This window comes from Pseudophryne corroboree, chromosome 3 (assembly GCF_028390025.1).
Source record: "Pseudophryne corroboree isolate aPseCor3 chromosome 3, aPseCor3.hap2, whole genome shotgun sequence".
Lineage (NCBI taxonomy): Eukaryota > Metazoa > Chordata > Amphibia > Anura > Myobatrachidae > Pseudophryne > Pseudophryne corroboree.
Window position 1 is genome coordinate 440,521,163 of NC_086446.1, and position 23,189 is coordinate 440,544,351.

The window sequence follows — 23,189 nt, forward strand, 5'->3', positions numbered from 1 at the left end:
CAGGATGCCTTGCCTTGCCTTGCCATCACCTCCATACATTCGCAACCAAGCCTGGCTAGCTCAGTCGGTAGAGCATGAGACTCTTAATCTCAGGGTCGTGGGTTCGAGCCCCACGTTGGGCGGATGTTTTTTCTTTTCCTGTACCATTGTATGTGGTACACTGTATACTTGCACCACCACAGCGCAAATGGCTGTCCTCACTTTCACAAAATACACTGCCATATCAGCAAAAACTCAGGACTGCATTGGCCGGGAATCGATTGCGGGCCTCACGCGTGGCAGGCGAGAATTCTACCACTGAACCACCAATGCTCCACAGATGCCTAATTTTACACTTACTCATGTACTTTAGTGTATAAAACAAAGCAGGAGTATCAGGATGCCTTGCCTTGCCATCACCTCCAAGCCTACGTAACCAAGCCCGACTAGCACAGTCGCTAGAGCATAAGACTATTAATCTTAGGGTCATGTATTTGAGCTCCATGTTGGGCAGTTGTTTTTTTCTCTTCCTGTACCATTGTATGTGGAACAGTGTATACTTGCATCACCACAGCGTAAATGGCTGTCCTCACTTTCACAAAATGCACTGCCCTATCAGCAAAAACTCAGGAATGTATTGACCGGGAATTGAACCCGGCCTCCCACGTGGCCGGCTAGATTTCTACCACTGAACCACCACTGATCCACAGATGCTTAATTTTAGACTTACTCATGTACTTTAGTGTACAAAACAAAGCAGGAGAGTCAGGATGCCTTGCCTTGCCATCACCACAACTCCTCGGTTACCAAGCATTGCTAACTCAGTCGGTAAAGCATGAGACTCTTAATCTCAGGGTCGTGGGTTCGAGCCCCACATTGGGCGGATGTTTTTTTTCTTTTCCTGTACCATTGTATGTGGAACACTGTCAACTTGCACCACCACAGCGCAAATGGCTGTCCTCACTTTCACAAAATGCACTGCCATATCAGCAAAAACTTAGGACTGCATTGGCCGGGAATCGAACCCGGGCCTCCCGCGTGGCAGGCAAGAATTCTACCACTGAACCACCAATGCTCCACAGGTACTTAATGTTACACTTACCCGTGTACTTTAGTGTATGAAACAAAGCAGGAGTGTCAGGATGCCTTGCCTTGCCATCACCTCCATACATTCTCAACCAAGCCTGGCTAACTCAGTCGGTAGAGCATGAGACTCTTAATCTCAGGGTCGTGGGTTCGAGCCCCACGTTGGGCGGATGTTTTTTCTTTTCCTGTACCATTGTATGTGGAACACTGTCAACTTGCACCACCACAGCGCAAATGGCTGTCCTCACTTTCACAAAATACACTGCCATATCAGCAAAAACTCAGGACTGCATTGGCCGGGAATCGATTCCGGGCCTCACGAGTGGCAGGCGAGAATTCTACCACTGAACCACCAATGCTCCACAGATGCCTAATTTTACACTTACTCATGTACTTTAGTGTATAAAACAAAGCAGGAGTGTCAGGATGCCTTGCCTTGCCATCACCTCCAAGCCTACGTAACCAAGCCCGACTAGCACAGTCGCTAGAGCATAAGACTATTAATCTTAGGGTCATGTATTTGAGCTCCATGTTGGGCAGTTGTTTTTTTGTCTTCCTTTACCATTGTATGTGGAACAGTGTATACTTGCATCACCACAGCGCAAATGGCTGTCCTCACTTTCACAAAATGCACTGCCCTATCAGCAAAAACTCAGGAATGTATTGACCGTGAATTGAACCCGGCCTCCCACGTGGCCGGCTAGATTTCTACCACTGAACCACCAATGATCCACAGATGCTTAATTTTAGACTTACTCATGTACTTTAGTGTACAAAACAAAGCAGGAGAGTCAGGATGCCTTGCCTTGCCATCACCACAACTCCTCGGTTACCAAGCATTGCTAACTCAGTCGGTAAAGCATGAGACTCTTAATCTCAGGGTCGTGGGTTCGAGCCCCACATTGGGCGGATGTTTTTATTCTTTTCCTGTACCATTGTATGTGGAACACTGTCAACTTGCACCACCACAGCGCAAATGGCTGTCCTCACTTTCACAAAATGCACTGCCATATCAGCAAAAAATCAGGACTGCATTGGCCGGGAATCGAACCCAGGCCTCCCGCGTGGCAGGCGAGAATTCTACCACTGAACCACCAATGCTCCACAGGTACTTAATTTTACACTTACTCGTGTACTTTAGTGTATGAAACAAAGCAGGAGTGTCAGGATGCCTTGCCTTGCCTTGCCATCACCTCCATACATTCGCAACCAAGCCTGGCTAGCTCAGTCGGTAGAGCATGAGACTCTTAATCTCAGGGTCGTGGGTTCGAGCCCCACGTTAGGCGGATGTTTTTTCTTTTCCTGTACCATTGTATGTGGAACACTGTATACTTGCACCACCACAGCGCAAATTGCTGTCCTCACTTTCACAAAATACACTGCCATATCAGCAAAAACTCAGGACTGCATTGGCCGGGAATCGATTGCGGGCCTCACGCGTGGCAGGCGAGAATTCTACCACTGAACCACCAATGCTCCACAGATGCCTAATTTTACACTTACTCATGTACTTTAGTGTATAAAACAAAGCAGGAGTATCAGGATGCCTTGCCTTGCCATCACCTCCAAGCCTACGTAACCAAGCCCGACTAGCACAGTCGCTAGAGCATAAGACTATTAATCTTAGGGTCATGTATTTGAGCTCCATGTTGGGCAGTTGTTTTTTTCTCTTCCTGTACCATTGTATGTGGAACAGTGTATACTTGCATCACCACAGCGTAAATGGCTGTCCTCACTTTCACAAAATGCACTGCCCTATCAGCAAAAACTCAGGAATGTATTGACCGGGAATTGAACCCGGCCTCCCACGTAGCCGGCTAGATTTCTACCACTGAACCACCAATGATCCACAGATGCTTAATTTTAGACTTACTCATGTACTTTAGTGTACAAAACAAAGCAGGAGAGTCAGGATGCCTTGCCTTGCCATCACCACAACTCCTCGGTTACCAAGCATTGCTAACTCAGTCGGTAAAGCATGAGACTCTTAATCTCAGGGTCGTGGGTTCGAGCCCCACATTGGGCGGATGTTTTTTTTCTTTTCCTGTACCATTGTATGTGGAACACTGTCAACTTGCACCACCACAGCGCAAATGGCTGTCCTCACTTTCACAAAATGCACTGCCATATCAGCAAAAAATTAGGACTGCATTGGCCGGGAATCGAACCCGGGCCTCCCGCGTGGCAGGCGAGAATTCTACCACTGAACCACCAATGCTCCACAGGTACTTAATGTTACACTTACCCGTGTACTTTAGTGTATGAAACAAAGCAGGAGTGTCAGGATGCCTTGCCTTGCCATCACCTCCATACATTCTCAACCAAGCCTGGCTAACTCAGTCGGTAGAGCATGAGACTCTTAATCTCAGGGTCGTGGGTTCGAGCCCCACGTTGGGCGGATGTTTTTTCTTTTCCTGTACCATTGTATGTGGAACACTGTCAACTTGCACCACCACAGCGCAAATGGCTGTCCTCACTTTCACAAAATACACTGCCATATCAGCAAAAACTCAGTACTGCATAGGCCGGGAGTCGATTCCGGGCCTCACGAGTGGCAGGCGAGAATTCTACCACTGAACCACCAATGCTCCACAGATGCCTAATTTTACACTTACTCATGTACTTTAGTGTATAAAACAAAGCAGGAGTGTCAGGATGCCTTGCCTTGCCATCACCTCCAAGCCTACGTAACCAAGCCCGACTAGCACAGTCGCTAGAGCATAAGACTATTAATCTTAGGGTCATGTATTTGAGCTCCATGTTGGGCAGTTGTTTTTTTCTCTTCCTTTACCATTGTATGTGGAACAGTGTATACTTGCATCACCACAGCGCAAATGGCTGTCCTCACTTTCACAAAATGCACTGCCCTATCAGCAAAAACTCAGGAATGTATTGACCGGGAATTGAACCCGGCCTCCCACGTGGCCGGCTAGATTTCTACCACTGAACCACCAATGATCCACAGATGCTTAATTTTAGACTTACTCATGTACTTTAGTGTACAAAACAAAGCAGGAGAGTCAGGATGCCTTGCCTTGCCATCACCACAACTCCTCGGTTACCAAGCATTGCTAACTCAGTCGGTAAAGCATGAGACTCTTAATCTCAGGGTCGTGGGTTCGAGCCCCACATTGGGTGGATGTTTTTATTCTTTTCCTGTACCATTGTATGTGGAACACTGTCAACTTGCACCACCACAGCGCAAATGGCTGTCCTCACTTTCACAAAATGCACTGCCATATCAGCAAAAAATCAGGACTGCATTGGCCGGGAATCGAACCCGGGCCTCCCGCGTGGCAGGCGAGAATTCTACCACTGAACCACCAATGCTCCACAGGTACTTAATTTTACACTTACTCGTGTACTTTAGTGTATGAAACAAAGCTGGAGTGTCAGGATGCCTTGCCTTGCCATCACCTCCATACATTCGCAACCAAGCCTGGCTAGCTCAGTCGGTAGAGCATGAGACTCTTAATCTCAGGGTCGTGGGTTCGAGCCCCACGTTGGGCGGATGTTTTTTCTTTTCCTGTACCATTGTATGTGGAACACTGTGTACTTGCACCACCACAGCGCAAATGGCTGTCCTCACTTTCACAAAATACACTGCCATATCAGCAAAAACTCAGGACTGCATTGGCCGGGAATCGATTGCGGGCCTCACGCGTGGCAGGCGAGAATTCTACCACTGAACCACCAATGCTCCACAGATGCCTAATTTTACACTTACTCATGTACTTTAGTGTATAAAACAAAGCAGGAGTATCAGGATGCCTTGCCTTGCCATAACCTCCAAGCCTACGTAACCAAGCCCGACTAGCACAGTCGCTAGAGCATAAGACTATTAATCTTAGGGTCATGTATTTGAGCTCCATGTTGGGCAGTTGTTTTTCTCTCTTCCTGTACCATTGTATGTGGAACAGTGTATACTTGCATCACCACAGCGTAAATGGCTGTCCTCACTTTCACAAAATGCACTGCCCTATCAGCAAAAACTCAGGAATGTATTGACCGGGAATTGAACCCGGCCTCCCACGTGGCCGGCTAGATTTCTACCACTGAACCACCAATGATCCACAGATGCTTAATTTTAGACTTACTCATGTACTTTAGTGTACAAAACAAAGCAGGAGAGTCAGGATGCCTTGCCTTGCCATCACCACAACTCTTCGGTTACCAAGCATTGCTAACTCAGTCGGTAAAGCATGAGACTCTTAATCTCAGGGTCGTGGGTTCGAGCCCCACATTGGGCGGATGTTTTTTTTCTTTTCCTGTACCATTGTATGTGGAACACTGTCAACTTGCACCACCACAGCGCAAATGGCTGTCCTCACTTTCACAAAATGCACTGCCATATCAGCAAAAACTTAGGACTGCATTGGCCGGGAATCGAACCCGGGCCTCCCGCGTGGCAGGCGAGAATTCTACCACTGAACCACCAATGCTCCACAGGAACTTAATGTTACACTTACTTGTGTACTTTAGTGTATGAAACAAAGCAGGAGTGTCAGGATGCCTTGCCTTGCCATCACCTCCATACATTCTCAACCAAGCCTGGCTAACTCAGTCGGTAGAGCATGAGACTCTTAATCTCAGGGTCGTGGGTTCGAGCCCCACGTTGGGCGGATGTTTTTTCTTTTCCTGTACCATTGTATGTGGAACACTGTCAACTTGCACCACCACAGCGCAAATGTCTGTCCTCACTTTCACAAAATACACTGCCATATCAGCAAAAACTCAGGACTGCATTGGCCGGGAATCGATTCCGGGCCTCACGAGTGGCAGGCGAGAATTCTACCACTGAACCACCAATGCTCCACAGATGCCTAATTTTACACTTACTCATGTACTTTAGTGTATAAAACAAAGCAGGAGTGTCAGGATGCCTTGCCTTGCCATCACCTCCAAGCCTACGTAACCAAGCCCGACTAGCACAGTCGCTAGAGCATAAGACTATTAATCTTAGGGTCATGTATTTGAGCTTCATGTTGGGCAGTTGTTTTTTTGTCTTCCTTTACCATTGTATGTGGAACAGTGTATACTGTACTTGCATCACCACAGCGCAAATGGCTGTCCTCACTTTCACAAAATGCACTGCCCTATCAGCAAAAACTCAGGAATGTATTGACCGTGAATTGAACCCGGCCTCCCACGTGGCCGGCTAGATTTCTACCACTGAACCACCAATGATCCACAGATGCTTAATTTTAGACTTACTCATGTACTTTAGTGTACAAAACAAAGCAGGAGAGTCAGGATGCCTTGCCTTGCCATCACCACAACTCCTCGGTTACCAAGCATTGCTAACTCAGTCGGTAAAGCATGAGACTCTTAATCTCAGGGTCGTGGGTTCGAGCCCCACATTGGGCGGATATTTTTATTCTTTTCCTGTACCATTGTATGTGGAACACTGTCAACTTGCACCACCACAGCGCAAATGGCTGTCCTCACTTTCACAAAATGCACTGCCATATCAGCAAAAAAATCAGGACTGCATTGGCCGGGAATCGAACCCTGGCCTCCCGCGTGGCAGGCGAGAATTCTACCACTGAACCACCAATGCTCCACAGGTACTTAATTTTACACTTACTCGTGTACTTTAGTGTATGAAACAAAGCAGGAGTGTCAGGATGCCTTGCCTTGCCTTGCCATCACCTCCATACATTCACAACCAAGCCTGGCTAGCTCAGTCGGTAGAGCATGAGACTCTTAATCTCAGAGTCGTGGGATCGAGCCCCACGTTGGGCGGATGTTTTTTCTTTTCCTGTACCATTGTATGTGGAACACTGTATACTTGCACCACCACAGCGCAAATGGCTGTCCTCACTTTCACAAAATACACTGCCATATCAGCAAAAACTCAGGACTGCATTGGCCGGGAATCGATTGCGGGCCTCACGCGTGGCAGGCGAGAATTCTACCACTGAACCACCAATGCTCCACAGATGCCTAATTTTACACTTACTCATGTACTTTAGTGTATAAAACAAAGCAGGAGTATCAGGATGCCTTGCCTTGCCATAACCACCAAGCCTACGTAACCAAGCCCGACTAGCACAGTCGCTAGAACATAAGACTATTAATCTTAGGGTCATGTATTTGAGCTCCATGTTGGGCAGTTGTTTTTTTCTCTTCCTGTACCATTGTATGTGGAACAGTGTATACTTGCATCACCACAGCGTAAATGGCTGTCCTCACTTTCACAAAATGCACTGCCCTATCAGCAAAAACTCAGGAATGTATTGACCGGGAATTGAACCCGGCCTCCCACGTGGCCGGCTAGATTTCTACCACTGAACCACCAATGATCCACAGATGCTTAATTTTAGACTTACTCATGTACTTTAGTGTACAAAACAAAGCAGGAGAGTCAGGATGCCTTGCCTTGCCATCACCACAACTCTTCGGTTACCAAGCATTGCTAACTCAGTCGGTAAAGCATGAGACTCTTAATCTCAGGGTCGTGGGTTCGAGCCCCACATTGGGCGGATGTTTTTTTTCTTTTCCTGTACCATTGTATGTGGAACACTGTCAACTTGCACCACCACAGCGCAAATTGCTGTCCTCACTTTCACAAAATGCACTGCCATATCAGCAAAAACTTAGGACTGCATTGGCCGGGAATCAAACCCGGGCCTCCCGCGTGGCAGGCGAGAATTCTACCACTGAACCACCAATGCTCCACAGGAACTTAATGTTACACTTACTCGTGTACTTTAGTGTATGAAACAAAGCAGGAGTGTCAGGATGCCTTGCCTTGCCATCACCTCCATACATTCTCAACCAAGCCTGGCTAACTCAGTCGGTAGAGCATGAGACTCTTAATCTCAGGGTCGTGGGTTCGAGCCCCACGTTGGGCGGATGTTTTTTCTTTTCCTGTACCATTGTATGTGGAACACTGTCAACTTGCACCACCACAGCGCAAATGGCTGTCCTCACTTTCACAAAATACACTGCCATATCAGCAAAAACTCAGGACTGCATTGGCCGGGAATCGATTCCGGGCCTCACGAGTGGCAAGCGAGAATTCTACCACTGAACCACCAATGCTCCACAGATGCCTAATTTTACACTTACTCATGTACTTTAGTGTATAAAACAAAGCAGGAGTGTCAGGATGCCTTGCCTTGCCATCACCTCCAAGCCTACGTAACCAAGCCCGACTAGCACAGTCGCTAGAGCATAAGACTATTAATCTTAGGGTCATGTATTTGAGCTTCATGTTGGGCAGTTGTTTTTTTGTCTTCCTTTACCATTGTATGTGGAAAAGTGTATACTTGCATCACCACAGCGCAAATGGCTGTCCTCACTTTCACAAAATGCACTGCCCTATCAGCAAAAACTCAGGAATGTATTGACCGTGAATTGAACCCGGCCTCCCACGTGGCCGGCTAGATTTCTACCACTGAACCACCAATGATCCACAGATGCTTAATTTTAGACTTACTCATGTACTTTAGTGTACAAAACAAAGCAGGAGAGTCAGGATGCCTTGCCTTGCCATCACCACAACTCCTCGGTTACCAAGCATTGCTAACTCAGTCGGTAAAGCATGAGACTCTTAATCTCAGGGTCGTGGGTTCGAGCCCCACATTGGGCGGATATTTTTATTCTTTTCCTGTACCATTGTATGTGGAACACTGTCAACTTGCACCACCACAGCGCAAATGGCTGTCCTCACTTTCACAAAATGCACTGCCATATCAGCAAAAAATCAGGACTGCATTGGCCGGGAATCGAACCCTGGCCTCCCGCGTGGCAGGCGAGAATTCTACCACTGAACCACCAATGCTCCACAGGTACTTAATTTTACACTTACTCGTGTACTTTAGTGTATGAAACAAAGCAGGAGTGTCAGGATGCCTTGCCTTGCCTTGCCATCACCTCCATACATTCGCAACCAAGCCTGGCTAGCTCAGTCGGTAGAGCATGAGACTCTTAATCTCAGGGTCGTGGGTTCGAGCCCCACGTTGGGCGGATGTTTTTTCTTTTCCTGTACCATTGTATGTGGAACACTGTATACTTGCACCACCACAGCGCAAATGGCTGTCCTCACTTTCACAAAATACACTGCCATATCAGCAAAAACTCAGGACTGCATTGGCCGGGAATCGATTGCGGGCCTCACGCGTGGCAGGCGAGAATTCTACCACTGAACCACCAATGCTCCACAGATGCCTAATTTTACACTTACTCATGTACTTTAGTGTATAAAACAAAGCAGGAGTATCAGGATGCCTTGCCTTGCCATCACCTCCAAGCCTACGTAACCAAGCCCGACTAGCACAGTCGCTAGAGCATAAGACTATTAATCTTAGGGTCATGTATTTGAGCTCCATGTTGGGCAGTTGTTTTTTTCTCTTCCTGTACCATTGTATGTGGAACAGTGTATACTTGCATCACCACAGCGTAAATGGCTGTCCTCACTTTCACAAAATGCACTGCCCTATCAGCAAAAACTCAGGAATGTATTGACCGGGAATTGAACCCGGCCTCCCACGTGGCCGGCTAGATTTCTACCACTGAACCACCAATGATCCACAGATGCTTAATTTTAGACTTACTCATGTACTTTAGTGTACAAAACAAAGCAGGAGAGTCAGGATGCCTTGCCTTGCCATCACCACAACTCCTCGGTTACCAAGCATTGCTAACTCAGTCGGTAAAGCATGAGACTCTTAATCTCAGGGTCGTGGGTTCTAGCCCCACATTGGGTGGATGTTTTTTTACTTTTCCTGTACCATTGTATGTGGAACACTGTCAACTTGCACCACCACAGCGCAAATGGCTGTCCTCACTTTCACAAAATGCACTGCCATATCAGCAAAAACTTAGGACTGCATTGGCCGGGAATCGAACCCGGGCCTCCCGCGTGGCAGGCGAGAATTCTACCACTGAACCACCAATGCTCCACAGGTACTTAATGCTACACTTACTCGTGTACTTTAGTGTATGAAACAAAGCAGGAGTGTCAGGATGCCTTGCCTTGCCATCACCTCCATACATTCTCAACCAAGCCTGGCTAACTCAGTCGGTAGAGCATGAGACTCTTAATCTCAGGGTCGTGGGTTCGCGCCCCACGTTGGGCGGATGTTTTTTCTTTTCCTGTACCATTGTATGTGGAACACTGTATACTTGCACCACCACAGCGCAAATGGCTGTCCTCACTTTCGCAAAATACACTGCCATATCAGCAAAAACTCAGGACTGCATTGGCCGGGAATCGATTGCGGGCCTCACGCGTGGCAGGCGAGAATTCTACCACTGAACCACCAATGCTCCACAGATGCCTAATTTTACACTTACTCATGTACTTTAGTGTATAAAACAAAGCAGGAGTATCAGGATGCCTTGCCTTGCCATCACCTCCAAGCCTACGTAACCAAGCCCGACTAGCACAGTCGCTAGAGCATAAGACTATTAATCTTAGGGTCATGTATTTGAGCTCCATGTTGGGCAGTTGTTTTTTTCTCTTCCTGTACCATTGTATGTGGAACAGTGTATACTTGCATCACCACAGCGTAAATGGCTGTCCTCACTTTCACAAAATGCACTGCCCTATCAGCAAAAACTCAGGAATGTATTGACCTGGAATTGAACCCGGCCTCCCACGTGGCCTGCTAGATTTCTACCACTGAACCACCAATGATCCACAGATGCTTAATTTTAGACTTACTCATGTACTTTAGTGTACAAAACAAAGCAGGAGAGTCAGGATGCCTTGCCTTGCCATCACCACAACTCTTCGGTTACCAAGCATTGCTAACTCAGTCGGTAAAGCATGAGACTCTTAATCTCAGGGTCGTGGGTTCGAGCCCCACATTGGGCGGATGTTTTTTTTCTTTTCCTGTACCATTGTATGTGGAACACTGTCAACTTGCACCACCACAGCGCAAATGGCTGTCCTCACTTTCACAAAATGCACTGCCATATCAGCAAAAACTTAGGACTGCATTGGCCGGGAATCGAACCCGGGCCTCCCGCGTGGCAGGCGAGAATTCTACCACTGAACCACCAATGCTCCACAGGAACTTAATGTTACACTTACTTGTGTACTTTAGTGTATGAAACAAAGCAGGAGTGTCAGGATGCCTTGCCTTGCCATCACCTCCATACATTCTCAACCAAGCCTGGCTAACTCAGTCGGTAGAGCATGAGACTCTTAATCTCAGGGTCGTGGGTTCGAGCCCCACGTTGGGCGGATGTTTTTTCTTTTCCTGTACCATTGTATGTGGAACACTGTCAACTTGCACCACCACAGCGCAAATGTCTGTCCTCACTTTCACAAAATACACTGCCATATCAGCAAAAACTCAGGACTGCATTGGCCGGGAATCGATTCCGGGCCTCACGAGTGGCAGGCGAGAATTCTACCACTGAACCACCAATGCTCCACAGATGCCTAATTTTACACTTACTCATGTACTTTAGTGTATAAAACAAAGCAGGAGTGTCAGGATGCCTTGCCTTGCCATCACCTCCAAGCCTACGTAACCAAGCCCGACTAGCACAGTCGCTAGAGCATAAGACTATTAATCTTAGGGTCATGTATTTGAGCTTCATGTTGGGCAGTTGTTTTTTTGTCTTCCTTTACCATTGTATGTGGAACAGTGTATACTTGCATCACCACAGCGCAAATGGCTGTCCTCACTTTCACAAAATGCACTGCCCTATCAGCAAAAACTCAGGAATGTATTGACCGTGAATTGAACCCGGCCTCCCACGTGGCCGGCTAGATTTCTACCACTGAACCACCAATGATCCACAGATGCTTAATTTTAGACTTACTCATGTACTTTAGTGTACAAAACAAAGCAGGAGAGTCAGGATGCCTTGCCTTGCCATCACCACAACTCCTCGGTTACCAAGCATTGCTAACTCAGTCGGTAAAGCATGAGACTCTTAATCTCAGGGTCGTGGGTTCGAGCCCCACATTGGGCGGATATTTTTATTCTTTTCCTGTACCATTGTATGTGGAACACTGTCAACTTGCACCACCACAGCGCAAATGGCTGTCCTCACTTTCACAAAATGCACTGCCATATCAGCAAAAAATCAGGACTGCATTGGCCGGGAATCGAACCCTGGCCTCCCGCGTGGCAGGCGAGAATTCTACCACTGAACCACCAATGCTCCACAGGTACTTAATTTTACACTTACTCGTGTACTTTAGTGTATGAAACAAAGCAGGAGTGTCAGGATTCCTTGCCTTGCCTTGCCATCACCTCCATACATTCACAACCAAGCCTGGCTAGCTCAGTCGGTAGAGCATGAGACTCTTAATCTCAGAGTCATGGGATCGAGCCCCACGTTGGGCGGATGTTTTTTCTTTTCCTGTACCATTGTATGTGGAACACTGTATACTTGCACCACCACAGCGCAAATGGCTGTCCTCACTTTCACAAAATACACTGCCATATCAGCAAAAACTCAGGACTGCATTGGCCGGGAATCGATTGCGGGCCTCACGCGTGGCAGGCGAGAATTCTACCACTGAACCACCAATGCTCCACAGATGCCTAATTTTACACTTACTCATGTACTTTAGTGTATAAAACAAAACAGGAGTATCAGGATGCCTTGCCTTGCCATAACCACCAAGCCTACGTAACCAAGCCCGACTAGCACAGTCGCTAGAGCATAAGACTATTAATCTTAGGGTCATGTATTTGAGCTCCATGTTGGGCAGTTGTTTTTCTCTCTTCCTGTACCATTGTATGTGCAACAGTGTATACTTGCATCACCACAGCGTAAATGGCTGTCCTCACTTTCACAAAATGCACTGCCCTATCAGCAAAAACTCAGGAATGTATTGACCGGGAATTGAACCCGGCCTCCCACGTGGCCGGCTAGATTTCTACCACTGAACCACCAATGATCCACAGATGCTTAATTTTAGACTTACTCATGTACTTTAGTGTACAAAACAAAGCAGGAGAGTCAGGATGCCTTGCCTTGCCATCACCACAACTCTTCGGTTACCAAGCATTGCTAACTCAGTCGGTAAAGCATGAGACTCTTAATCTCAGGGTCGTGGGTTCGAGCCCCACATTGGGCGGATGTTTTTTTTCTTTTCCTGTACCATTGTATGTGGAACACTGTCAACTTGCACCACCACAGCGCAAATTGCTGTCCTCACTTTCACAAAATGCACTGCCATATCAGCAAAAACTTAGGACTGCATTGGCCGGGAATCAAACCCGGGCCTCCCGCGTGGCAGGCGAGAATTCTACCACTGAACCACCAATGCTCCACAGGAACTTAATGTTACACTTACTCGTGTACTTTAGTGTATGAAACAAAGCAGGAGTGTCAGGATGCCTTGCCTTGCCATCACCTCCATACATTCTCAACCAAGCCTGGCTAACTCAGTCGGTAGAGCATGAGACACTTAATCTCAGGGTCGTGGGTTCGAGCCCCACGTTGGGCGGATGTTTTTTCTTTTCCTGTACCATTGTATGTGGAACACTGTCAACTTGCACCACCACAGCGCAAATGGCTGTCCTCACTTTCACAAAATACACTGCCATATCAGCAAAAACTCAGGACTGCATTGGCCGGGAATCGATTCCGGGCCTCACGAGTGGCAGGCGAGAATTCTACCACTGAACCACCAATGCTCCACAGATGCCTAATTTTACACTTACTCATGTACTTTAGTGTATAAAACAAAGCAGGAGTGTCAGGATGCCTTGCCTTGCCATCACCTCCAAGCCTACGTAACCAAGCCCGACTAGCACAGTCGCTAGAGCATAAGACTATTAATCTTAGGGTCATGTATTTGAGCTTCATGTTGGGCAGTTGTTTTTTTGTCTTCCTTTACCATTGTATGTGGAACAGTGTATACTTGCATCACCACAGCGCAAATGGCTGTCCTCACTTTCACAAAATGCACTGCCCTATCAGCAAAAACTCAGGAATGTATTGACCGGGAATTGAACCCGGCCTCCCACGTGGCCGGCTAGATTTCTACCACTGAACCACCAATGATCCACAGATGCTTAATTTTAGACTTACTCATGTACTTTAGTGTACAAAACAAAGCAGGAGAGTCAGGATGCCTTGCCTTGCCATCACCACAACTCCTCGGTTACCAAGCATTGCTAACTCAGTCGGTAAAGCATGAGACTCTTAATCTCAGGGTCGTGGGTTCGAGCCCCACATTGGGCGGATATTTTTATTCTTTTCCTGTACCATTGTATGTGGAACACTGTCAACTTGCACCACCACAGCGCAAATGGCTGTCCTCACTTTCACAAAATGCACTGCCATATCAGCAAAAAACCAGGACTGCATTGGCCGGGAATCGAACCCTGGCCTCCCGCGTGGCAGGCGAGAATTCTACCACTGAACCACCAATGCTCCACAGGTACTTAATTTTACACTTACTCGTGTACTTTAGTGTATGAAACAAAGCAGGAGTGTCAGGATTCCTTGCCTTGCCTTGCCATCACCTCCATACATTCACAACCAAGCCTGGCTAGCTCAGTCGGTAGAGCATGAGACTCTTAATCTCAGAGTCGTGGGATCGAGCCCCACGTTGGGCGGATGTTTTTTCTTTTCCTGTACCATTGTATGTGGAACACTGTATACTTGCACCACCACAGCGCAAATGGCTGTCCTCACTTTCACAAAATACACTGCCATATCAGCAAAAACTCAGGACTGCATTGGCCGGGAATCGATTGCGGGCCTCACGCGTGGCAGGCGAGAATTCTACCACTGAACCACCAATGCTCCACAGATGCCTAATTTTACACTTACTCATGTACTTTAGTGTATAAAACAAAACAGGAGTATCAGGATGCCTTGCCTTGCCATAACCACCAAGCCTACGTAACCAAGCCCGACTAGCACAGTCGCTAGAGCATAAGACTATTAATCTTAGGGTCATGTATTTGAGCTCCATGTTGGGCAGTTGTTTTTCTCTCTTCCTGTACCATTGTATGTGCAACAGTGTATACTTGCATCACCACAGCGTAAATGGCTGTCCTCACTTTCACAAAATGCACTGCCCTATCAGCAAAAACTCAGGAATGTATTGACCGGGAATTGAACCCGGCCTCCCACGTGGCCGGCTAGATTTCTACCACTGAACCACCAATGATCCACAGATGCTTAATTTTAGACTTACTCATGTACTTTAGTGTACAAAACAAAGCAGGAGAGTCAGGATGCCTTGCCTTGCCATCACCACAACTCTTCGGTTACCAAGCATTGCTAACTCAGTCGGTAAAGCATGAGACTCTTAATCTCAGGGTCGTGGGTTCGAGCCCCACATTGGGCGGATGTTTTTTTTCTTTTCCTGTACCATTGTATGTGGAACACTGTCAACTTGCACCACCACAGCGCAAATTGCTGTCCTCACTTTCACAAAATGCACTGCCATATCAGCAAAAACTTAGGACTGCATTGGCCGGGAATCAAACCCGGGCCTCCCGCGTGGCAGGCGAGAATTCTACCACTGAACCACCAATGCTCCACAGGAACTTAATGTTACACTTACTCGTGTACTTTAGTGTATGAAACAAAGCAGGAGTGTCAGGATGCCTTGCCTTGCCATCACCTCCATACATTCTCAACCAAGCCTGGCTAACTCAGTCGGTAGAGCATGAGACTCTTAATCTCAGGGTCGTGGGTTCGAGCCCCACGTTGGGCGGATGTTTTTTCTTTTCCTGTACCATTGTATGTGGAACACTGTCAACTTGCACCACCACAGCGCAAATGGCTGTCCTCACTTTCACAAAATACACTGCCATATCAGCAAAAACTCAGGACTGCATTGGCCGGGAATCGATTCCGGGCCTCACGAGTGGCAGGCGAGAATTCTACCACTGAACCACCAATGCTCCACAGATGCCTAATTTTACACTTACTCATGTTCTTTAGTGTATAAAACAAAGCAGGAGTGTCAGGATGCCTTGCCTTGCCATCACCTCCAAGCCTACGTAACCAAGCCCGACTAGCACAGTCGCTAGAGCATAAGACTATTAATCTTAGGGTCATGTATTTGAGCTTCATGTTGGGCAGTTGTTTTTTTGTCTTCCTTTACCATTGTATGTGGAAAAGTGTATACTTGCATCACCACAGCGCAAATGGCTGTCCTCACTTTCACAAAATGCACTGCCCTATCAGCAAAAACTCAGGAATGTATTGACCGTGAATTGAACCCGGCCTCCCACGTGGCCGGCTAGATTTCTACCACTGAACCACCAATGATCCACAGATGCTTAATTTTAGACTTACTCATGTACTTTAGTGTACAAAACAAAGCAGGAGAGTCAGGATGCCTTGCCTTGCCATCACCACAACTCCTCGGTTACCAAGCATTGCTAACTCAGTCGGTAAAGCATGAGACTCTTAATCTCAGGGTCGTGGGTTCGAGCCCCACATTGGGCGGATATTTTTATTCTTTTCCTGTACCATTGTATGTGGAACACTGTCAACCTGCACCACCACAGCGCAAATGGCTGTCCTCACTTTCACAAAATGCACTGCCATATCAGCAAAAACTCAGGACTGCATTGGCCGGGAATCGAACCCTGGCCTCCCGCGTGGCAGGTGAGAATTCTACCACTGAACCACCAATGCTCCACAGGTACTTAATTTTACACTTACTCGTGTACTTTAGTGTATGAAACAAAGCAGGAGTGTCAGGATGCCTTGCCTTGCCTTGCCATCACCTCCATACATTCGCAACCAAGCCTGGCTAGCTCAGTCGGTAGAGCATGAGACTCTTAATCTCAGGGTCGTGGGTTCGAGCCCCACGTTGGGCGGATGTTTTTTCTTTTCCTGTACCATTGTATGTGGAACACTGTATACTTGCACCACCACAGCGCAAATGGCTGTCCTCACTTTCACAAAATACACTGCCATATCAGCAAAAACTCAGGACTGCATTGGCCGGGAATCGATTGCGGGCCTCACGCGTGGCAGGCGAGAATTCTACCACTGAACCACCAATGCTCCACAGATGCCTAATTTTACACTTACTCATGTACTTTAGTGTATAAAACAAAGCAGGAGTATCAGGATGCCTTGCCTTGCCATCACCTCCAAGCCTACGTAACCAAGCCCGACTAGCACAGTCGCTAGAGCATAAGACTATTAATCTTAGGGTCATGTATTTGAGCTCCATGTTGGGCAGTTGTTTTTTTCTCTTCCTGTACCATTGTATGTGGAACAGTGTATACTTGCATCACCACAGCGTAAATGGCTGTCCTCACTTTCACAAAATGCACTGCCCTATCAGCAAAAACTCAGGAATGTATTGACCGGGAATTGAACCCGGCCTCCCACGTGGCCGGCTAGATTTCTACCACTGAACCACCAATGATCCACAGATGCTTAATTTTAGACTTACTCATGTACTTTAGTGTACAAAACAAAGCAGGAGAGTCAGGATGCCTTGCCTTGCCATCACCACAACTCCTCGGTTACCAAGCATTGCTAACTCAGTCGGTAAAGCATGAGACTCTTAATCTCAGGGTCGTGGGTTCTAGCCCCACATTGGGTGGATGTTTTTTTACTTTTCCTGTACCATTGTATGTGGAACACTGTCAACTTGCACCACCACAGCGCAAATGGCTGTCCTCACTTTCACAAAATGCACTGCCATATCAGCAAAAACTTAGGACTGCATTGGCCGGGAATCGAACCCGGGCCTCTCGCGTGGCAGGCGAGAATTCTACCACTGAACCACCAATGCTCCACAGGTACTTAATTTTACACTTACTCGTGTACTTTAGTGTATAAAACAAAGCAGGAGTGTCAGGATGCCTTGCCTTGCCTTGCCATCACCTCCATACATTCGCAACCAAGCCTGGCTAGCTCAGTCGGTAGAGCATGAGACTCTTAATCTCAGGGTCGTGGGTTCGAGCCCCACGTTGGGCGGATGTTTTTTCTTTTCCTGTACCATTGTATGTGGTACACTGTATACTTGCACCACCACAGCGCAAATGGCTGTCCTCACTTTCACAAAATACACTGCCATATCAGCAAAAACTCAGGACTGCATTGGCCGGGAATCGATTCCGGGCCTCACGAGTGGCAGGCGAGAATTCTACCACTGAACCACCAATGCTCCACAGGTACTTAATTTTACACTTACTCGTGTACTTTAGTGTATGAAACAAAGCAGGAGTGTCATGATGCCTTGCCTTGCCTTGCCATCACCTCCATACATTAGCAACCAAGCCTGGCTAGCTCAGTCGGTAGAGCATGAGACTCTTAATCTCAGGGTTGTGGGTTCGAGCCCCACGTTGGGCGGATGTTTTTTCTTTTCCTGTACCACTGTATGTGGAACACTGTATACTTGCACCACCACAGCGCAAATGGCTGTCCTCACTTTCACAAAATACACTGCCATATCAGCAAAAACTCAGGACTGCATTGGCCGGGAATCGATTCCGGGCCTCACGCGTGGCAGGCGAGAATTCTACCACTGAACCACCAATGCTCCACAGATGCCTAATTTTACACTTACTCATGTACTTTAGTGTATAAAACAAAGCAGGAGTATCAGGATGCCTTGCCTTGCCATCACCTCCAAGCCTACGTAACCAAGCCCGACTAGCACAGTCGCTAGAGCATAAGACTATTAATCTTAGGGTCATGTATTTGAGCTCCATGTTGGGCAGTTGTTTTTTTCTCTTCCTGTACCATTGTATGTGGAACAGTGTATACTTGCATCACCACAGCGTAAATGGCTGTCCTCACTTTCACAAAATGCACTGCCCTATCAGCAAAAACTCATGAATGTATTGACCGGGAATTGAACCCGGCCTCCCACGTGGCCGGCTAGATTTCTACCACTGCACCACCAATGATCCACAGATGCTTAATTTTAGACTTACTCATGTACTTTAGTGTACAAAACAAAGCAGGAGAGTCAGGATGCCTTGCCTTGCCATCACCACAACTCCTCGGTTACCAAGCATTGCTAACTCAGTCGGTAAAGCATGAGACTCTTAATCTCAGGGTCGTGGGTTCGAGCCCCACATTGGGCGGATGTTTTTTTTCTTTTCCTGTACCATTGTATGTGGAACACTGTCAACTTGCACCACCACAGCGCAAATGGCTGTCCTCACTTTCACAAAATGCACTGCCATATCAGCAAAAACTCAGGACTGCATTGGCCGGGAATCGAACCCGGGCCTCCCGCGTGGCAGGCGAGAATTCTACCACTGAACCACCAATGCTCCACAGGTACTTAATTTTACACTTACTCGTGTACTTTAGTGTATGAAACAAAGCAGGAGTGTCAGGATGCCTTGCCTTGCCATCACCTCTATACATTCTCAACCAAGCCTGGCTAACTCAGTCGGTAGAGCATGAGACTCTTAATCTCAGGGTCGTGGGTTCGAGCCCCACGTTGGGCGGATGTTTTTCTTTTCCTGTACCATTGTATGTGGAACACTGTCAACTTGCACCACCACAGCGCAAATGGCTGTCCTCACTTTCACAAAATACACTGCCATATCAGCAAAAACTCAGGACTGCATTGGCCGGGAATCGATTCCGGGCCTCACGAGTGGCAGGCGAGAATTCTACCACTGAACCACCAATGCTCCACAGATGCCTAATTTTACACTTACTCATGTACTTTAGTGTATAAAACAAAGCAGGAGTGTCAGGATGCCTTGCCTTGCCATCACCTCCAAGCCTACGTAACCAAGCCCGACTAGCACAGTCGCTAGAGCATAAGACTATTAATCTTAGGGTCATGTATTTGAGCTCCATGTTGGGCAGTTGTTTTTTTTTCTTCCTGTACCATTGTATGTGGAACAGTGTATACTTGCATCACCACAGCGTAAATGGCTGTCCTCACTTTCACAAAATGCACTGCCATATCAGCAAAAACTCAGGAATGTATTGACCGGGAATTGAACCCGGCCTCCCACGTGGCCGGCTAGATTTCTACCACTGAACCACCAATGATCCACAGATGCTTAATTTTAGACTTACTCATGTACTTTAGTGTACAAAACAAAGCAGGAGAGTCAGGATGCCTTGCCTTGCCATCACCACAACTCCTCGGTTACCAAGCATTGCTAACTCAGTCGGTAAAGCATGAGACTCTTAATCTCAGGGTCGTGGGTTCGAGCCCCACATTGGGCGGATGTTTTTTTTCTTTTCCTGTACCATTGTATGTGGAACACTGTCAACTTGCACCACCACAGCGCAAATGGCTGACCTCACTTTCACAAAATGCACTGCCATATCAGCAAAAAATCAGGACTGCATTGGCCGGGAATCGAACCCGGGCCTCACGCGTGGCAGGCGAGAATTCTACCACTGAACCACCAATGCTCCACAGGTACTTAATTTTACACTTACTCGTGTACTTTAGTGTATGAAACAAAGCAGGAGTGTCAGGATGCCTTGCCTTGCCTTGCCATCACCTCCCTACATTAGCAACCAAGCCTGGCTAGCTCAGTCGGTAGAGCATGAGACTCTTAATCTCAGGGTCGTGGGTTCGAGCCCCACTTTGGGCGGATGTTTTTTCTTTTCCTGTACCATTGTATGTGGAACACTGTATACTTGCACCACCACAGCGCAAATGGCTGTCCTCACTTTCACATATCAGCAAAAACTCAGGACTGCATTGGCCGGGAATCGATTCCGGGCCTCACGCGTGGCAGGCGAGAATTCTACCACTGAACCACCAATGCTCCACAGATGCCTAATTTTACACTTACTCATGTACTTTAGTGTATAAAACAAAGCAGGAGTATCAGGATGCCTTGCCTTGCCATCACCTCCAAGCCTACGTAACCAAGCCCGACTAGCACAGTCGCTAGAGCATAAGACTATTAATCTTAGGGTCATGTATTTGAGCTCCATGTTGGGCAGTTGTTTTTTTCTCTTCCTGTACCATTGTATGTGGAACAGTGTATACTTGCATCACCACAGCGTAAATGGCTGTCCTCACTTTCACAAAATGCACTGCCCTATCAGCAAAAACTCATGAATGTATTGACCGGGAATTGAACCCGGCCTCCCACGTGGCCGGCTAGATTTCTACCACTGCACCACCAATGATCCACAGATGCTTAATTTTAGACTTACTCATGTACTTTAGTGTACAAAACAAAGCAGGAGAGTCAGGATGCCTTGCCTTGCCATCACCACAACTCCTCGGTTACCAAGCATTGCTAACTCAGTCGGTAAAGCATGAGACTCTTAATCTCAGGGTCGTGGGTTCGAGCCCCACATTGGGCGGATGTTTTTTTTCTTTTCCTGTACCATTGTATGTGGAACACTGTCAACTTGCACCACCACAGCGCAAATGGCTGTCCTCACTTTCACAAAATGCACTGCCATATCAGCAAAAACTCAGGACTGCATTGGCCGGGAATCGAACCCGGGCCTCCCGCGTGGCAGGCGAGAATTCTACCACTGAACCACCAATGCTCCACAGGTACTTAATTTTACACTTACTCGTGTACTTTAGTGTATGAAACAAAGCAGGAGTGTCAGGATGCCTTGCCTTGCCATCACCTCTATACATTCTCAACCAAGCCTGGCTAACTCAGTCGGTAGAGCATGAGACTCTTAATCTCAGGGTCGTGGGTTCGAGCCCCACGTTGGGCGGATGTTTTTCTTTTCCTGTACCATTGTATGTGGAACACTGTCAACTTGCACCACCACAGCGCAAATGGCTGTCCTCACTTTCACAAAATACACTGCCATATCAGCAAAAACTCAGGACTGCATTGGCCGGGAATCGATTCCGGGCCTCACGAGTGGCAGGCGAGAATTCTACCACTGAACCACCAATGCTCCACAGATGCCTAATTTTACACTTACTCATGTACTTTAGTGTATAAAACAAAGCAGGAGTGTCAGGATGCCTTGCCTTGCCATCACCTCCAAGCCTACGTAACCAAGCCCGACTAGCACAGTCGCTAGAGCATAAGACTATTAATCTTAGGGTCATGTATTTGAGCTCCATGTTGGGCAGTTGTTTTTTTTTCTTCCTGTACCATTGTATGTGGAACAGTGTATACTTGCATCACCACAGCGTAAATGGCTGTCCTCACTTTCACAAAATGCACTGCCATATCAGCAAAAACTCAGGAATGTATTGACCGGGAATTGAACCCGGCCTCCCACGTGGCCGGCTAGATTTCTACCACTGAACCACCAATGATCCACAGATGCTTAATTTTAGACTTACTCATGTACTTTAGTGTACAAAACAAAGCAGGAGAGTCAGGATGCCTTGCCTTGCCATCACCACAACTCCTCGGTTACCAAGCATTGCTAACTCAGTCGGTAAAGCATGAGACTCTTAATCTCAGGGTCGTGGGTTCGAGCCCCACATTGGGCGGATGTTTTTTTTCTTTTCCTGTACCATTGTATGTGGAACACTGTCAACTTGCACCACCACAGCGCAAATGGCTGACCTCACTTTCACAAAATGCACTGCCATATCAGCAAAAAATCAGGACTGCATTGGCCGGGAATCGAACCCGGGCCTCACGCGTGGCAGGCGAGAATTCTACCACTGAACCACCAATGCTCCACAGGTACTTAATTTTACACTTACTCGTGTACTTTAGTGTATGAAACAAAGCAGGAGTGTCAGGATGCCTTGCCTTGCCTTGCCATCACCTCCCTACATTAGCAACCAAGCCTGGCTAGCTCAGTCGGTAGAGCATGAGACTCTTAATCTCAGGGTCGTGGGTTCGAGCCCCACTTTGGGCGGATGTTTTTTCTTTTCCTGTACCATTGTATGTGGAACACTGTATACTTGCACCACCACAGCGCAAATGGCTGTCCTCACTTTCACATATCAGCAAAAACTCAGGACTGCATTGGCCGGGAATCGATTCCGGGCCTCACGCGTGGCAGGCGAGAATTCTACCACTGAACCACCAATGCTCCACAGATGCCTAATTTTACACTTACTCATGTACTTTAGTGTATAAAACAAAGCAGGAGTATCAGGATGCCTTGCCTTGCCATCACCTCCAAGCCTACGTAACCAAGCCCGACTAGCACAGTCGCTAGAGCATAAGACTATTAATCTTAGGGTCATGTATTTGAGCTCCATGTTGGGCAGTTGTTTTTTTCTCTTCCTGTACCATTGTATGTGGAACAGTGTATACTTGCATCACCAC

The 23,189-nt window shown here is 47.3% G+C and overlaps 39 non-coding genes across 39 annotated transcripts; 19 read left to right on the forward strand and 20 right to left on the reverse strand.

Moving 5' to 3' along the window:
* The first annotated feature begins 49 nt into the window (after window positions 1–49).
* TRNAK-CUU (transfer RNA lysine (anticodon CUU)) lies at window positions 50–122 on the forward strand. The gene has a single exon. It is a non-coding gene; the product is annotated as a tRNA-Lys (tRNA).
* An 861-nt stretch (window positions 123–983) lies between these two features.
* TRNAG-GCC (transfer RNA glycine (anticodon GCC)) lies at window positions 984–1,054 on the reverse strand. The gene has a single exon. It is a non-coding gene; the product is annotated as a tRNA-Gly (tRNA).
* Window positions 1,055–1,161: 107 nt separating this feature from the next.
* Window positions 1,162–1,234, forward strand: TRNAK-CUU (transfer RNA lysine (anticodon CUU)). Its single transcript has one exon. It is a non-coding gene; the product is annotated as a tRNA-Lys (tRNA).
* An 861-nt stretch (window positions 1,235–2,095) lies between these two features.
* On the reverse strand, window positions 2,096–2,166 carry TRNAG-GCC (transfer RNA glycine (anticodon GCC)). Its single transcript has one exon. It is a non-coding gene; the product is annotated as a tRNA-Gly (tRNA).
* A 112-nt stretch (window positions 2,167–2,278) lies between these two features.
* On the forward strand, window positions 2,279–2,351 carry TRNAK-CUU (transfer RNA lysine (anticodon CUU)). Its single transcript has one exon. It is a non-coding gene; the product is annotated as a tRNA-Lys (tRNA).
* An 861-nt stretch (window positions 2,352–3,212) lies between these two features.
* On the reverse strand, window positions 3,213–3,283 carry TRNAG-GCC (transfer RNA glycine (anticodon GCC)). The gene has a single exon. It is a non-coding gene; the product is annotated as a tRNA-Gly (tRNA).
* Window positions 3,284–3,390: 107 nt separating this feature from the next.
* TRNAK-CUU (transfer RNA lysine (anticodon CUU)) lies at window positions 3,391–3,463 on the forward strand. The gene has a single exon. It is a non-coding gene; the product is annotated as a tRNA-Lys (tRNA).
* Window positions 3,464–4,324: 861 nt separating this feature from the next.
* On the reverse strand, window positions 4,325–4,395 carry TRNAG-GCC (transfer RNA glycine (anticodon GCC)). Its single transcript has one exon. It is a non-coding gene; the product is annotated as a tRNA-Gly (tRNA).
* A 107-nt stretch (window positions 4,396–4,502) lies between these two features.
* Window positions 4,503–4,575, forward strand: TRNAK-CUU (transfer RNA lysine (anticodon CUU)). The gene has a single exon. It is a non-coding gene; the product is annotated as a tRNA-Lys (tRNA).
* Window positions 4,576–5,436: 861 nt separating this feature from the next.
* Window positions 5,437–5,507, reverse strand: TRNAG-GCC (transfer RNA glycine (anticodon GCC)). Its single transcript has one exon. It is a non-coding gene; the product is annotated as a tRNA-Gly (tRNA).
* Window positions 5,508–5,614: 107 nt separating this feature from the next.
* On the forward strand, window positions 5,615–5,687 carry TRNAK-CUU (transfer RNA lysine (anticodon CUU)). The gene has a single exon. It is a non-coding gene; the product is annotated as a tRNA-Lys (tRNA).
* Window positions 5,688–6,554: 867 nt separating this feature from the next.
* Window positions 6,555–6,625, reverse strand: TRNAG-GCC (transfer RNA glycine (anticodon GCC)). The gene has a single exon. It is a non-coding gene; the product is annotated as a tRNA-Gly (tRNA).
* Window positions 6,626–6,737: 112 nt separating this feature from the next.
* TRNAK-CUU (transfer RNA lysine (anticodon CUU)) lies at window positions 6,738–6,810 on the forward strand. The gene has a single exon. It is a non-coding gene; the product is annotated as a tRNA-Lys (tRNA).
* An 861-nt stretch (window positions 6,811–7,671) lies between these two features.
* TRNAG-GCC (transfer RNA glycine (anticodon GCC)) lies at window positions 7,672–7,742 on the reverse strand. The gene has a single exon. It is a non-coding gene; the product is annotated as a tRNA-Gly (tRNA).
* A 107-nt stretch (window positions 7,743–7,849) lies between these two features.
* TRNAK-CUU (transfer RNA lysine (anticodon CUU)) lies at window positions 7,850–7,922 on the forward strand. The gene has a single exon. It is a non-coding gene; the product is annotated as a tRNA-Lys (tRNA).
* An 861-nt stretch (window positions 7,923–8,783) lies between these two features.
* On the reverse strand, window positions 8,784–8,854 carry TRNAG-GCC (transfer RNA glycine (anticodon GCC)). Its single transcript has one exon. It is a non-coding gene; the product is annotated as a tRNA-Gly (tRNA).
* Window positions 8,855–8,966: 112 nt separating this feature from the next.
* Window positions 8,967–9,039, forward strand: TRNAK-CUU (transfer RNA lysine (anticodon CUU)). The gene has a single exon. It is a non-coding gene; the product is annotated as a tRNA-Lys (tRNA).
* Window positions 9,040–9,900: 861 nt separating this feature from the next.
* On the reverse strand, window positions 9,901–9,971 carry TRNAG-GCC (transfer RNA glycine (anticodon GCC)). The gene has a single exon. It is a non-coding gene; the product is annotated as a tRNA-Gly (tRNA).
* Window positions 9,972–11,012: 1,041 nt separating this feature from the next.
* Window positions 11,013–11,083, reverse strand: TRNAG-GCC (transfer RNA glycine (anticodon GCC)). Its single transcript has one exon. It is a non-coding gene; the product is annotated as a tRNA-Gly (tRNA).
* Window positions 11,084–11,190: 107 nt separating this feature from the next.
* On the forward strand, window positions 11,191–11,263 carry TRNAK-CUU (transfer RNA lysine (anticodon CUU)). Its single transcript has one exon. It is a non-coding gene; the product is annotated as a tRNA-Lys (tRNA).
* An 861-nt stretch (window positions 11,264–12,124) lies between these two features.
* TRNAG-GCC (transfer RNA glycine (anticodon GCC)) lies at window positions 12,125–12,195 on the reverse strand. Its single transcript has one exon. It is a non-coding gene; the product is annotated as a tRNA-Gly (tRNA).
* A 1,046-nt stretch (window positions 12,196–13,241) lies between these two features.
* Window positions 13,242–13,312, reverse strand: TRNAG-GCC (transfer RNA glycine (anticodon GCC)). The gene has a single exon. It is a non-coding gene; the product is annotated as a tRNA-Gly (tRNA).
* Window positions 13,313–14,353: 1,041 nt separating this feature from the next.
* Window positions 14,354–14,424, reverse strand: TRNAG-GCC (transfer RNA glycine (anticodon GCC)). The gene has a single exon. It is a non-coding gene; the product is annotated as a tRNA-Gly (tRNA).
* Window positions 14,425–14,536: 112 nt separating this feature from the next.
* On the forward strand, window positions 14,537–14,609 carry TRNAK-CUU (transfer RNA lysine (anticodon CUU)). The gene has a single exon. It is a non-coding gene; the product is annotated as a tRNA-Lys (tRNA).
* An 861-nt stretch (window positions 14,610–15,470) lies between these two features.
* Window positions 15,471–15,541, reverse strand: TRNAG-GCC (transfer RNA glycine (anticodon GCC)). Its single transcript has one exon. It is a non-coding gene; the product is annotated as a tRNA-Gly (tRNA).
* A 107-nt stretch (window positions 15,542–15,648) lies between these two features.
* Window positions 15,649–15,721, forward strand: TRNAK-CUU (transfer RNA lysine (anticodon CUU)). The gene has a single exon. It is a non-coding gene; the product is annotated as a tRNA-Lys (tRNA).
* Window positions 15,722–16,582: 861 nt separating this feature from the next.
* TRNAG-GCC (transfer RNA glycine (anticodon GCC)) lies at window positions 16,583–16,653 on the reverse strand. Its single transcript has one exon. It is a non-coding gene; the product is annotated as a tRNA-Gly (tRNA).
* Window positions 16,654–16,765: 112 nt separating this feature from the next.
* On the forward strand, window positions 16,766–16,838 carry TRNAK-CUU (transfer RNA lysine (anticodon CUU)). Its single transcript has one exon. It is a non-coding gene; the product is annotated as a tRNA-Lys (tRNA).
* Window positions 16,839–17,699: 861 nt separating this feature from the next.
* Window positions 17,700–17,770, reverse strand: TRNAG-GCC (transfer RNA glycine (anticodon GCC)). The gene has a single exon. It is a non-coding gene; the product is annotated as a tRNA-Gly (tRNA).
* A 112-nt stretch (window positions 17,771–17,882) lies between these two features.
* On the forward strand, window positions 17,883–17,955 carry TRNAK-CUU (transfer RNA lysine (anticodon CUU)). Its single transcript has one exon. It is a non-coding gene; the product is annotated as a tRNA-Lys (tRNA).
* A 302-nt stretch (window positions 17,956–18,257) lies between these two features.
* Window positions 18,258–18,330, forward strand: TRNAK-CUU (transfer RNA lysine (anticodon CUU)). Its single transcript has one exon. It is a non-coding gene; the product is annotated as a tRNA-Lys (tRNA).
* An 861-nt stretch (window positions 18,331–19,191) lies between these two features.
* Window positions 19,192–19,262, reverse strand: TRNAG-GCC (transfer RNA glycine (anticodon GCC)). The gene has a single exon. It is a non-coding gene; the product is annotated as a tRNA-Gly (tRNA).
* Window positions 19,263–19,369: 107 nt separating this feature from the next.
* On the forward strand, window positions 19,370–19,442 carry TRNAK-CUU (transfer RNA lysine (anticodon CUU)). Its single transcript has one exon. It is a non-coding gene; the product is annotated as a tRNA-Lys (tRNA).
* Window positions 19,443–20,302: 860 nt separating this feature from the next.
* Window positions 20,303–20,373, reverse strand: TRNAG-GCC (transfer RNA glycine (anticodon GCC)). Its single transcript has one exon. It is a non-coding gene; the product is annotated as a tRNA-Gly (tRNA).
* Window positions 20,374–20,485: 112 nt separating this feature from the next.
* TRNAK-CUU (transfer RNA lysine (anticodon CUU)) lies at window positions 20,486–20,558 on the forward strand. The gene has a single exon. It is a non-coding gene; the product is annotated as a tRNA-Lys (tRNA).
* Window positions 20,559–21,406: 848 nt separating this feature from the next.
* TRNAG-GCC (transfer RNA glycine (anticodon GCC)) lies at window positions 21,407–21,477 on the reverse strand. The gene has a single exon. It is a non-coding gene; the product is annotated as a tRNA-Gly (tRNA).
* A 107-nt stretch (window positions 21,478–21,584) lies between these two features.
* Window positions 21,585–21,657, forward strand: TRNAK-CUU (transfer RNA lysine (anticodon CUU)). The gene has a single exon. It is a non-coding gene; the product is annotated as a tRNA-Lys (tRNA).
* An 860-nt stretch (window positions 21,658–22,517) lies between these two features.
* TRNAG-GCC (transfer RNA glycine (anticodon GCC)) lies at window positions 22,518–22,588 on the reverse strand. The gene has a single exon. It is a non-coding gene; the product is annotated as a tRNA-Gly (tRNA).
* Window positions 22,589–22,700: 112 nt separating this feature from the next.
* On the forward strand, window positions 22,701–22,773 carry TRNAK-CUU (transfer RNA lysine (anticodon CUU)). Its single transcript has one exon. It is a non-coding gene; the product is annotated as a tRNA-Lys (tRNA).
* Window positions 22,774–23,189: the final 416 nt, after the last annotated feature.